The 13,425-nt window shown below is 32.5% G+C and overlaps 1 protein-coding gene across 3 annotated transcripts in view; it reads left to right on the top strand.

Moving 5' to 3' along the window:
- LOC125071002 (hemicentin-1-like) overlaps positions 1–13,425 on the top strand; it is a 181,828-nt gene that overhangs the window by 140,975 nt on the left and 27,428 nt on the right. For 2 of the 3 annotated variants that reach the window (XM_047681045.1, XM_047681047.1), the window contains exon 1: positions 500–690. The exons of the other annotated variant lie outside the window; for it this stretch is intronic. The gene's annotated coding sequence lies outside the window, so the exon portion shown is untranslated. Of the gene's footprint in view, positions 1–499; positions 691–13,425 lie in introns of those variants that run through there. 3 annotated transcript variants of the gene reach the window in all.

Below are 13,425 nucleotides of genomic sequence, written 5' to 3'. Positions count from 1 at the left end.
CAAGAGCTTTTTTTGTTAAGGAGAAGTCTTTGGAGCTTAATTCGCCACGGTGATCCATTTCAAGTTGGCACATACACGCCTCGGTATTTCTTTCGAAACATGTTGATTTCCTCACGATATTTTCCTTTAGCAATTTCCACATATTATTTAGATTTGAATGAAATTATTGCGTGATCTTTGATTTGTGTCTATGCAAAATCTCGTCCTTGCATTATTTTGTATAAAAAAAAAATCGAATATTATTAAAATGGATGTAATGGAAAATCCATGAGTATTCCGGATCTTCTTTCAAAGAAAAAAAAAATGATTATCAAATAAAATTTGTATCCATACCACAAACATATAAGGCGCGATTAGAAATAAATCCTACTTTATGATTCATAAATATCCAAATCATACATGTTCTATGACGTGTCCTAACCGGACACACTCGTAGTTCCACAAGTCCGGTTGTTAAGAAGCGCAAGAAACATAAGTTACACGCTATATTGTCCAGTCAGTCTGAAAGTCCGTTCGAGAACGCCCGCCTTCGCGTCGAGTTTCCGGACGAACTCGAATCGTTATCATTCGTTACAAAATGTTTGTGAACTATGCAAATTAGCTTTTTTCAGTTAATGTTTTTTAATCTGTGCTGTTTTGAGTTTGACTTGTGATTAATTTGCAGCGGGGTGGAAGTTTGTTTCTCATTTTGTAAGTTATTTTTCATTTATAACAATTTTGTATCTTTTAATTCTTTTTTCTTTTACAAAACATAGATATTATGAATATATAAAAAAAAAAATTATAAAAATTTGAATTTCGATTATTGTAAATTGGTATATTGAAATCTAATTTAGGTTCTGTTTCACATAGGTAATAAATTAAAGATTAAATATTCATATATCGACTCATCAAATAACAAAAGAGGACGACTTCGACTTTAAAAGCATTTAAATAAATATAACAAAAAAAATGTAGGCTGAAATGTCTAAATATTATATGCTTGGTTAATGTATATTTATAGAAATATTAATGTACTACATATATTTTTAAATTACTTAAATAAACTAAGTTTAAATTATATTTTAAAACGTGTAACGGGCAGGCAATCCATTACGTATATTAAGACTACTCAACTTAAAGCTAACATAAAACAATCGAAATAGAATTGATACTGAATTTCTCTTTTAACATACAATTGGCTTCATTGAAAGTCGATGTTCTCGTTCCTATTCTCAAAATAAAGATGTCGAAAGACGAACAGCGTAAGGCAATAATGTTTATTTAATACGAACCATTAAGAACGAACGATGAATTAATTAGAAATTGTAACGTAAGGGCTCTAACTGTCTGACGCTTTTATCTCGCCGCGTCGTGTTCTAATTGAGATATAAAATGTATGGTAACAACATGATGATACGGTGCATCTCATCTTTCGAAGTTAGCGGGCTCGTTTTCCATACTAAACTGATTTCTTGCTTATTTGGAACAGGTCCAGTTGCATTCGTTTTTGCTTATTTCGTACTGGTCCAATTGTTGCGACGAGCGAGTTGTTAGAACTTCTGTTGGCACTAGTGAAATTTGTTTTTGTTTTATACTCTTTAGTAAAAGAAGAAAAGGTTTTAGTTTTTGCTTTTTATGAATATTTCAAATGACTGAAACTTGAAACGTATTTGATTTTTACAAAAGGTCTCAAGTTCTCGTGCATATTTGACGGTATTTTTTGTGGCGTATCGCCTACTCACGCTAATCAATAAGGTTTATAGTTCGTTAAAAGAAATGGTTAAATTTGACCGAACATTTTAAATTCTCAATATACCGGTATGGACATTTAGGCTGTATAAAAAAACTTTTATTCGCATTCCGTATCTCTTAACTATTTTGGTGATCTGGTACTGACTTAGTAACGGTACAATTATAGCTTGAGTTGTTATAAAAAAATCGTAAATGTTATGCGGTTGAATAATGAAAGGTGATTCGACTCGGTTATTTGAGTCCTAATTAACAAAGTCGAGCTTTATTGCAAAAAATGTGTGTACTTCGAGATAATTATGTCGCAATCGTAGTATAAAAAAAAAACAGTCGTATATTATAAAAAGTCAAGTATTGAGTATAATTACTCAATACTACAATAAGAAAAATATAATATATATACATTTATTTTATGTATATAACATTATACGAGAATTAAAACTAATTTCAATAAAGAAAACTTGGTGGTAGGGCTTTGTGCAAGCCCGTCTGGGTAGGTACCACCCACTCATCAGATATTCTACCGCCAAATAACAGTACTTTGTATTGTTGTGTTCCGGTTAGAAGGGTGAGTGAGCCAGTGTAAACAGGCACAAGGGACATCATCATACATCTTAGTTCCCAAGGTTAGTGGCGGATAGGTGATGTAAGGAATGGGTAATATTTCTTACAGCGCCTTTGTCTTTGGGAGGTGGTGACCCCTTACCATCAGGTAGCCCATATGGTCGTCCGCCAACCAATACCATAATAAAAAAGGGGATAAAAATTATTTTTTTAGAGTAACTTTTTTTTGTATAAAATAAATTCTCACTCTCTACGCATATATTAGTATAGTATAGTATAGTACAGTATAGTATAGTATACACTTAGCTAGCTATATCGCCAATACGATGGTAACTAACCTGAGCTGCTTCGTATATTTGACAATACTGCACCTATATTACCAAATACCGATGTCGACGAGATGTCTCAGGCATTTTTGGATCAGTTCAAGCATTATCCCTCGAACACAATTTCCTACAAAGCAGATTGTGGGATTAGTTTACGAAAATAGCTCCTTTTTCCGACTCCGTATTCTTATGCCAGAATATATTATTATCCAAAAAAAAAATTCATACTTTTTTTTAATAGTTAAATTACGAACCAACATCCAACGATTAAAGATTTTTTAAGAGGTTCTTGTGCATATTTTTTTTTAACATCAGTTTTTGTACTACAATACTGCAACACATCAATACGGTGTTTCGTTTTAATGGTGAGTGAGCCTCTGCAATTACAGGTGCAAGTGACACTACATCTTCGATCCCATTGTTAGTAGTGCATTGACAACAAAATAATGGTTTACATTTCTACAATTTAATTGATGTAGTACATTAATTGTAGAATTATACAACTGTAGAATTCATATTCATTCGTTATTAATGAATTTAAATCACAACAACGTATTATAGAATAAGTACTCCCAACGCGACTTTACGTATTATTTATTATAATAAACCAAACCGATTTTTATACGGTTTCCAATAATGAACGGAATGGTTCATGAAGGTTTAGACGTTTTTACATTTAAAATAAAATTAAATATTGTGTAAATTTACGAAAATAGTTTTTAGGCTCATCTGATCGAAAGTGATTATCACCCATGGATACCTGCAACATCTGGGGGGCTTGCAGATGCTTTCCCGGCTTTTAAGGAATGAATACGCTCTTTTCTTGAAGGTTCCCAAGTCGTATCGGTTCGGAAAAACCGCCGGCGAAAGCTGGTTCCACAGAGTGGTTGTGCGAGGCAGAATTTTTTGTCAAATAGTAATAATATTTGGCTGAAATGTGATAACGATTGGTGAAGTTGTCGGAAAAAATATGCCGATCAATAGAGATATATATTATGATGTGAACGTTTTATATCGAGCCTTATTCTACCCGAGCGAAGCCGGGTCCAATAGCTAGTAATATTTATATATTATGTTTATATTTAGGTATGTTTTTCAACACAAGATTACAGCAATGATTAAACGCGTTATGTTGGTAATTATTGATTTCCAGGGAATATATGTAAAATAAAATAATTGGATTTGATTGACATAACTCTGCAATTAAAATGGTGGAAAAATGTTTAGTAACAACGGAGTCAGCTTTACATTTAATTCAACAGTTCAACATAACCATTCAATTGCTTTTATGTGCCTAATTAATAATATTTTGATTTAATTTAATTTGAAAATAAATAATAAAATCATAAACTATGTATATAAAAATATTAGAACAAGTTAGATCCAATATAATCTACATTGGTATACATTTTCGACAAGTTTATAACAATTGACTCTGATTGTATGTTTATTGTTTTGCTAACGCGTACGTCAACCAAGGCCTACAGCTATGTCACAACAATGTCGTTAATTATATCTCATTACAACACAAAACGTTCAAGTAATAACAGGTTTAACTACACCTCCGATAATATACAACAAGATATTATATAATTTAATACAATTTTATTGTCATTTTGACATGATTCTCATACAATTGTAAGTTACAACACTATTGTAAAAAACATCACTGAATTTTCATTTTTTTTGACAGTCCGTTAGGAAGTGATCTCCACGGCGCATTGACATTCAAATCACATCAAAATCAAAATATACTTTATTCAAGTAGGCTTTTACAAGAACTTTTGAATCGTCATTTAACAAACTATATTAATTTAAACTACCGCCGGTTTGGAATGTAGATTCTATCGAGAAACACCGGCAAGAAAATCAGTAGTTAATCTTTTTCAACATCTAAAAATACAGTCATGTTAGTTAAATACAATTATATATGTATGTAATATATCCAGCCTGGGAGTCAACAAGCATTAACTTCATACTATTTTCTCATCTATATAATCTTGTATCGAATAATATGCCTTCTTTACCAATGTATTTTTTACAAATTATTTAAATTTATGAAACGGCAAAGTTAAAAATGTCTGCGGATTTTTATTACAGAAACGGATACCTTATCCCAAGAAGGATTTATTGACTTTACGGATTATTAATTGCCCGATAAGAAATATATATCATTGCACATGGCCAATTTGCTATCGGCTATAGGAACTAAGATGGGATGTCACTTGTGGCTGTAGTTACACTGGCTCACTCATCCTTCAAACCGGAACAAAACCATACCGTACATGTGGTAGAACCTGTTCGGACGGACTTAGACAAAACCGTACCAAGTTATATGTTTATTTACAAGTCATGACCCATTATGGTATTTCCAAACATTCAATTTTTAAAGTCAAATTGTTTGATGCGTCTTAATCAAGTGCAAGAAACTGAATTGCGTACAATACGTCTAAACGAGACGTAACGCGTGAATAATGTATTAAATTTAAATATTGACAATTGATTCGACGCTAAAAGTTGCCGATTGAATGTTGGATTGAATCACTTTAGTTACCAAACCTTCTGACACATTCCACTGATTGACATATTTTCTGTTTTGGTATCTATTGACGAGGTAGCATTATTAATAAACAATTTTGGAAAGAGCCAAGTTCGGAACCTCAGATAATATAGTCTCCTCGATAAAAAAGCTTATAAACATAGTTCGCTTTGAACCAATAGTCGTAAAAAGTGCTTAAAGGCATACGAGCAAATGGGCCACCTGATGGTAAATGGTCACCACCACCCATAGACGGGACTTGTAAGAAATAATAACCATTGCTTACATTGTCAATGCGTCACCAACCTTGGGAACTTAGATGTTATGTCCCTTGTGCCTGTAGTTACACTGTCTTACTCACTCTTAAAACCGTAACACAAAGTACTACTGTTTGGTGGTAGAACATCTGATAACTGGGTGGTACCTACCCAGACGGTTTTGCACTGTGTCTGACAAAGAGATAAAATAGCTGAAAGTAATGCGCCTAATAACCAAAGTTCTATCAAGACATATGTAATATTTAGTAACTGAGATCTGTTTAAAATAAATTTTAATAATACATTTGCAACTAAATTTAAACTAAACTAGATGTGTAATGACGACAGTGTGCGAAATATACAAATATTCTGCATAAAACACGAATATTAAAGTTCTTAATGCCAATAAAATATGCCCATACATCAATGAAAATAAATGAAAACATCCATAACTTCAAAGAATTTATTTATAACCAAAAACATTTAATATTTTGAGGCTTTGTTCTGAATGTTAACGCCATTCGAGTTGTTCGTTAAGTTTAATAAAATTGGGATAAATGTCATAAAATAAGCTTGGGCGAATTTGAACTTTGTCCTATTCGATAATGATTTATTTAAAATTGTTATATAAACGCTGATCGAAATGTTTTTATGTCTAAAGTTTTTCATGAACATAATAAGATTACATTGATAGAATGGACGCCGACCGTTTGTTGACAATCGAATTCATAATCCTCATTCAATATCACACAACAAAGAAAAAAATAACAATGATGCTGTAATGATATAGTTAAGCAAATGTTATTATCAGAGGTCTCGGGTTCAAAACCAGACAAGTGCTTGAATTTTGAGTAACTTAATTTAAGTGTATCTACAATAAAACTGGCGTTGCTTGTTAACGCTAGAAAAGAGCGCATAAATTATTGTTTAAGAAACACGGTCATATATTACATAGGCTTCCTATATGGTAGCTGTAAATTTAATTAAATCCTGTAAAATTAATATTCATAAGTGCTCGATCCTACTTGATTATGGTATATTTTGTTTTGATATAGACAAGATATTTCGGTCTCAACGGATTTTTTCAAGCGGTCCCCAACAATGGTATTCATGTTATTATGCACTAGTGACGATGGGGCGGTAAATTCAACACAACTGGAAAAAATAAATAAATTTTCACACGCAATGATGTAGGGAACGCATATACTTTCAACCATCAAAATTTTTTTGACAATTACACATAATAACTTTCTATTGGACTGAACCAGGATTTGAACCTAGGACCTTGAAACCTGCCTTATGATCTAGATACTACACCAACGAGGCAGTTATTATCACATATGTATATATACAATGGAATTTTAAGTAATTTATTACAATAATCTATCAGGTTAAAATGAGACGAATCAGAACCGATGACTAACTTGTTGATTTCGTTGATCCTTGGTCAGTGACCTTGGCTTCCAATGGGTTTTTTGGTACACTTTGATGTTTGCCAACGAGCTACTTAGAGGTTTTGATTTTTTTAAACGAATTCTATAATTATACCGTCTCGATGACATCATTTAAAAATGTATATTTAGAATCCTTTTCATCTTGAACCAAACCTATATATCACGGAAAATGTTCAGTCATGAACATTACTCTAAAGAACTCTTGAGAATCGTAGTGAAGCTTCGAATTCTTTGACAAGAGGTCTTGACAAAGATACGTTTATATCCGTTGAAAATTGGTTCAATTTAGTGTATTACGAGTAGCAGAAGCAAAGATTTTGTACAATATTATGTAAGTAGTTTAAGCCATAATAAAAGCTGACTATAATCGTTATAAAAATAAAATATAAATAAATGTATACATTTTGCTGAAATTACCTAATTCTCTAGTGGTTGCAAATTCAAAAGTGCTGAGAAGTAACTTCGGTAGCTGTTCCAAGTTTGGAAGTAGGTTGTGCTTATACAACTGTGCCGGAATGTACGGAAGCCCCTGTGGTCCTGCACCTGAGTCCTCCGATCGTACATTGCCCCGTGATTATGAGAAATAAGAATAGTTTACCTGTGTTTGTGCACCACCACAGACTTGCGTTTGATTAGTTTCCGTCGAGAATGGCAGCCAAAATCGGTCAAGATGAAGTCATATCTATCTACATGCATATGCAAAACTTTGTACCCGTAAAATAAATCAAACTAATAAAAAAACAATACACACACTATCGTGAGTTTGACACACATACACATCTTTCATCTGCCAATATCAACACAGGTCATGTCAAAGTAAAACTCAATAACATTTATTTGGACCTTTCTTTGTTTTTTATTGTAATAATAATATGGTATTGTCCAGCTCAGTTTCATTTTATCTTTCCAATCAATATATCTTATATTTTTATTAGCAATGAATTGAGTTCGAATTTCAACCAATGGGCGAGTCCCAGTAAACAATATTGATGCTTTATTCCAAATAACGACAAGCGTCTTAAACCATTAACCAATTGCGTTACTTGCACAGTTGTTTTTGACACTCGAGTAAATGTTTCTGATGTACTGTCATCAGCGCACAATAAGCGGTGTGAAAGATGTATTTGATGTTTTTTACAAAAAAAGTTAAACACGTATTCCTATTCCAATCGAAGATGCTGTGACGATAAGTGAACCTTCCATTTATAAATTCCATATGATTCGCTAATAGCCTTACTACAGATTCAGCGTTACAAACATTTTCTGATTAAATAAAAACGCTACTATATTTATATAAAAACGCTATGCCACTTTAGTACTTATTTCCACTATATTTTACTTTCGAAGTGCACCCATATTCAAAACGTTTTTTCTCCACGAATTCATGATGAATAGATTTTATCAACCAATTGATATTCCATCAATTAAATTTCATATTTTATTTATAACTACTATTGTGGTTAGTAAACGCTATAGGTATTCATCATTACCGGTTAAACAATTCTGAAAGACCGCCCATTGTATATTTACATATTTGTAATGTGTTTTCTACTATTATTATTTACACAAATATTATAAATGCGAAAGTAACTCAATCTGTCCGTTCCTCTCATAACCAAATCGCTGAACTGAATTTATGAAATTTGGTATGAAGCAATTTTAAACACAAACGAAACCGCGGCCGTCGACTAGTTATTAATATATCAACATTTTGCATTTGTGCTTTAGTAATTACTGTACAAATTACAACCACATAATATGATGGCTGGAATGCTAGTAATATTACGCCCTTTATATTCGAGTGCGCTTAACATGTACTAATATTTTAATATACAAAACTTTGCCTGAATTTTTTTATAGAACTGTAAAATATTTTCATATTTAATTGTACAGTTGCTTTTTTTAAAGATAAATGACGGTCGATTCAATTGTTGATCAACGTATGAAATAGGCCCAAGATATCTTAGACAATCTGAGGACTACGTTAGCATATCCCACATCTTGACCAAGATAGAACACGTCAATGTTAATATAATGGATTCAAAACAATGCAAGCACCACTAATTAACACCAGTAACCTTTTAAATGATTATATGCATTAATTGTATCCATTTGTATCCATCGACCAGCATAGGAAGTAAGGTGGTAGAATGAGTTCCAAATCTCTTTAACATTCTCCAGAAAGCAGCGCAAACACCTCTTCTCTATTTTATCCATTAAGTTAAATCCTAGTTCATTTTATTATAAAATATAGGAAAATCCGAATGAAATATACACTCTCGACGGTATATTTTGACCTGTCTTTGATAGCAGCCTCAAACGTAAAACATTTGGCAACGTATTTTAATTATTATTTGCACTTTAGCAAATGTTGCCATTTATTTATATAAAAATATATCATAATGTTATAAAAAATTGCCTTCACCAAGAAACGTAACGAAAAAAGGAGCACATCAAATCAAATCAAATTAATTTTATTCAAGTAAACTTCACAATGAAGCGTTTTTGAATCGTCGATATTAAAATACTACCACCGTTTCGGAAAGCAGCACTAGGCAATCAACCAATACTTATTCTATCTTCAAATATAAATACTTTAAAATCCTTTGTTTCGGTTTATATCGTGCGTGAGGGAGTGGCATTACAAGCGCAGGGGGCATAACATATTAGTTCTCATGGTTGGGAACAATGTGAGGAATACTTAATATATGAGATGCCTAAAATGGTTAATGGCAAAGACTAACCTGATATTCCATTTATCAAATAATAGCTAGAAACGTACACTATGATTTTAGACAAATAAGTCCTCCTCCCCCATTTTGGCCACGACGCCCGTTTTCAAAGGGCACTGACTTATAGTGCAAGTATTTACGCAAACATTCATGCACTCTTAACTCTTACATTTTCATTATCTAATGGAATGGCAAATCGGACAAGGCGGAATAGTTCAAGTGCAGGACCAACGACTTTGCGTAGTTTTCTAAGCACAATGATGTAAACACATTAGCGGCCTGTAAATTTTCCACTGCTGGGTTAAAGGCCTCCTCTCCCTTTGAGGAGAAGGTTTGGAGCATATTCCACCACGCTGCTCCAATGCGGGTTGGTGGAATACACATGCACATGCAAATTTCCTCACGATGTTTTCTTTCACCGCCGGGCACGAGATGAATTATAAACACAAATTTAGCACATGAAAATTCAGTGGTGCCTGCCTGGGTTTGAACCCGAAATCATCGGTTAAGATGCATAAATTCTAACCGCTGGGCCATCTCGGCTCGTCTCGGTGTAAACACGAAATGGAATGGAATGTCAAATTCCAATCTCGGTGCTAACTGCTGATCTTACTTTTCCAAACCACAGTGCACAAAAAACACTATAATTATTGTGAATTTCAGGATTCCGAGCTGTTACTAAGTTTTTCTCAACGGAATTCATCTAAGCACTTTTTAACAGCCTGATCCGGGTTTTGAACACATGATACAGAGTGCGGCAGTTTTGTAAGCTAACCACTAAAATAAAGAGACAAATATATATCCATATAAATTATCGATTCAAATTGCTAATGACCTTTAGATATGCAAATACATGTAACCTCCTCTTTAAGTGACCTTTTTGTTGAAGGAAAAAATATTTTTTTTAATAATACGATGAGCAGCTTTTGATAGCAGACATTCGTATCCGTAGTGTTAAATATATATTTAATCATATGATTAATTACAGGAATTTTTCAAATCAATCATATGCTAAATTATTTGATAGAAGTTTCGTATTCGTATTCGTTGATTTTGTTACACAAAGTTTGGCTTTTCCTGCTTACGTTTTCGAAGTATCGTATTAACGATACGCTTAAAGCTAATATATTGTCGATGTAGTTTTAAACTTTCGAATTAAAACATTTAAACCTTTTGATTTCGATTACGATACCAATTTTTTCTTCGAGTTTGCCAAAAATTCTCAATCAAATATTTATTTCTACTATAAAAATATACTATTATTTATTTCGTGACAGTTGTTTGCACAAAAGAAACAAACTACTCAGTCAACTGTTATAGAAGGATATAATTGATTAATTAAAGTAATTATCGTTCTAATATCTGGTATGCAAGTACGTAAGTTGGAAAATCCGAAGAACTTGTTTATTTATTTTACGTTTAATAAGCTTTGTCTGTGATAGTTATTCTAGTTTCTTTGTTCTTATTTTTATTTACACTAATATTATAAATGCGAAAGTAGCTTTGTTTGTCTGTCTGTTGGTTTTTCATGGCAAAATGACTGAACCAAATGTAATAAAATTTGGAATAAAGCACGCCTGAACAAGAAAAATACAGACTTTTTCATGCCGAATACCTAACTGACTCCTAAAAACGATAACCAGCTACCTATATGACTTATGAACACGTGACCGCTGGTTCAGGCAAACGCCAATAATTTTAACATAATTTGTTCAGAGTAAAACATCGTGAGGAAGCCCAAATATGTGAGATATGTGTCCGCCTCGTATACATCCAACACTAACCTGGAACGAAATAACGTGGTCGAATAGTCCCAAACTTGTTTGCGTAACTAGAAATAAGCAATAACGATTCATTAATTGCAAGCTGTCGTTATATTTGGCAATATTTTTTATGTCAACCAATTAATCTTTTTAATACAAACGAAACTTTAAGAATTTGATAAGTGAATTGAAGTGTTTGATTTGTACTTTAAATTCTCACGTAAGATTGAAGTTTGAACTCAGACTGACTGCTTCCAGAAGAATTCTCAAATATTATGGCAGTAATATAATACGTTAAGCAGAAACGAGGAGGCAGCGCCGTATCCATTTCCGAGTACTTACTTTGTCTTATTATGGTCCATTACAAATATAAAATATTGTATTCAGTTACACACGCTAGTCATGAATTTATCTAATTATTCGTCGTTCAATGGTCTTCGACCATTTGTTTTAATTATATAAGTATTATTAAACTGCAAGTCAAAGCTTGATGATTTCTTGACTAAGTCCAAGGTAACACCCACTCATCAGATATTTAACCGTCAAACTCAGAATTTTTGTAATCCGGCGAGGGAGCCGGTGTAACTAAAGGCATAGAGGACAGAACATCTTATTAGTTAGGTTGTCGCGTATTGGAGATGTAAGGAATGGTTTTTATCTTATAGATAACCTTGTTTGCTATAATAAAACGTATTTGTTCATGTTTTAATTTAGACCTCAGGATGTTAACTATAAAAACGCTAAGTTTCATTAAAATCCATTAAGAGGTTTCAGCACGACGGCGAATAAATTAAAAAAAAGGACAAGTGCGAGTCGAAATCGCGCGCTAAGAGTTTTGTACGTTGAGATTTGAAAATATATATTTTTTTGTATTTGACATAGACATAAGGATAAAATTCATACAAAATTTCTATAAATCATTTCATAGCGGATGCTTACATAATTAAATTTAATTTCTAAATTGTAATCACTAGATTTTTTTGCGTTGATTGTCAGTCGGGACAGTATAGATAGATTACACCGGTCATAGTCACACGGTTACTATTGCGGTTTTAAGGATACACGTCTGTGACAGACTGACAGACGACGTAGGCTTAGGAATAGGATTTCATCATTTAATTACAGAACCCTATAAATCTACTTTTACCACCTTTATTTATCCTTTTAAAAAAGTTGTTACGTAAATTATTTTATTGAGAAATTCTGCTAATGTTTTCTGTTTTATATTTACCGTGAAGGCTTATATCTAAAATTAAATTCAAAAAACTTGTACACTCTATTTTATTACAATCATAATAAAACTTCCAATAATCTATTAAAGTAGCTTACGATTTGGAATTTCATTAACTCTTATAAAGCAATAAATAGCTCGTCAAGATCCTACTGCTGGGCATTTGCCCACGCTTCTTAAGGAGGAGGTTTTTTGACGATATTTTCCATCACCGCCGAAGACGAGATGAATTATAAATAATAACAATGAAACAAAGAAAACATTGTACATTCCAAGTACACTTTTAATTTATTATAATTGAATATAAATAAAATTGAATTTTATGACAGCTATGAAAATGATATGAAGAATTTAAATTAATGAACTTCCTAGAATTGTCAATTAAAGTGTTTTTATATTAACATAGATATAAAACTACATATATTTTATTAGTACGAGATGTTAAAATGTGCATAAATTTTCAAAAATAATAATTAAAAATTATTTTATTTGATGTAAAAGTATTACACTTATTTATTTATAGACAAAGTAAAATGTAGGTATCACCGATTCAGAAAAGAAATACCCTGACCTGACGACAACTGGCAACTCTGTTGGTTTTGTTTGTCATTTTTTATAATTGCTTACAATTTTCAATAACCAGGCGATCCTTCCACTCCCAAGGTGCACCACCATCTGAGAACTCTTTAATTGTATAACAACTTCTGCACACGAATGCTTCTTTTCTTTATTTTTAATTTACCCAAAGAAGCAATTGAAACGCTTTCTGGGATCCTGTTTATATCACCGTACATTGCCCCTGGCTATATAAAACCGCGTACTAGGAGC

Source organism: Vanessa atalanta, chromosome 18 (genome assembly GCF_905147765.1).
Source record: "Vanessa atalanta chromosome 18, ilVanAtal1.2, whole genome shotgun sequence".
Classification (NCBI taxonomy): Eukaryota; Metazoa; Arthropoda; class Insecta; order Lepidoptera; family Nymphalidae; genus Vanessa; species Vanessa atalanta.
Note: the sequence above shows the minus strand (reverse complement) of the source record. Positions and strands in the feature narration are given on the sequence as shown.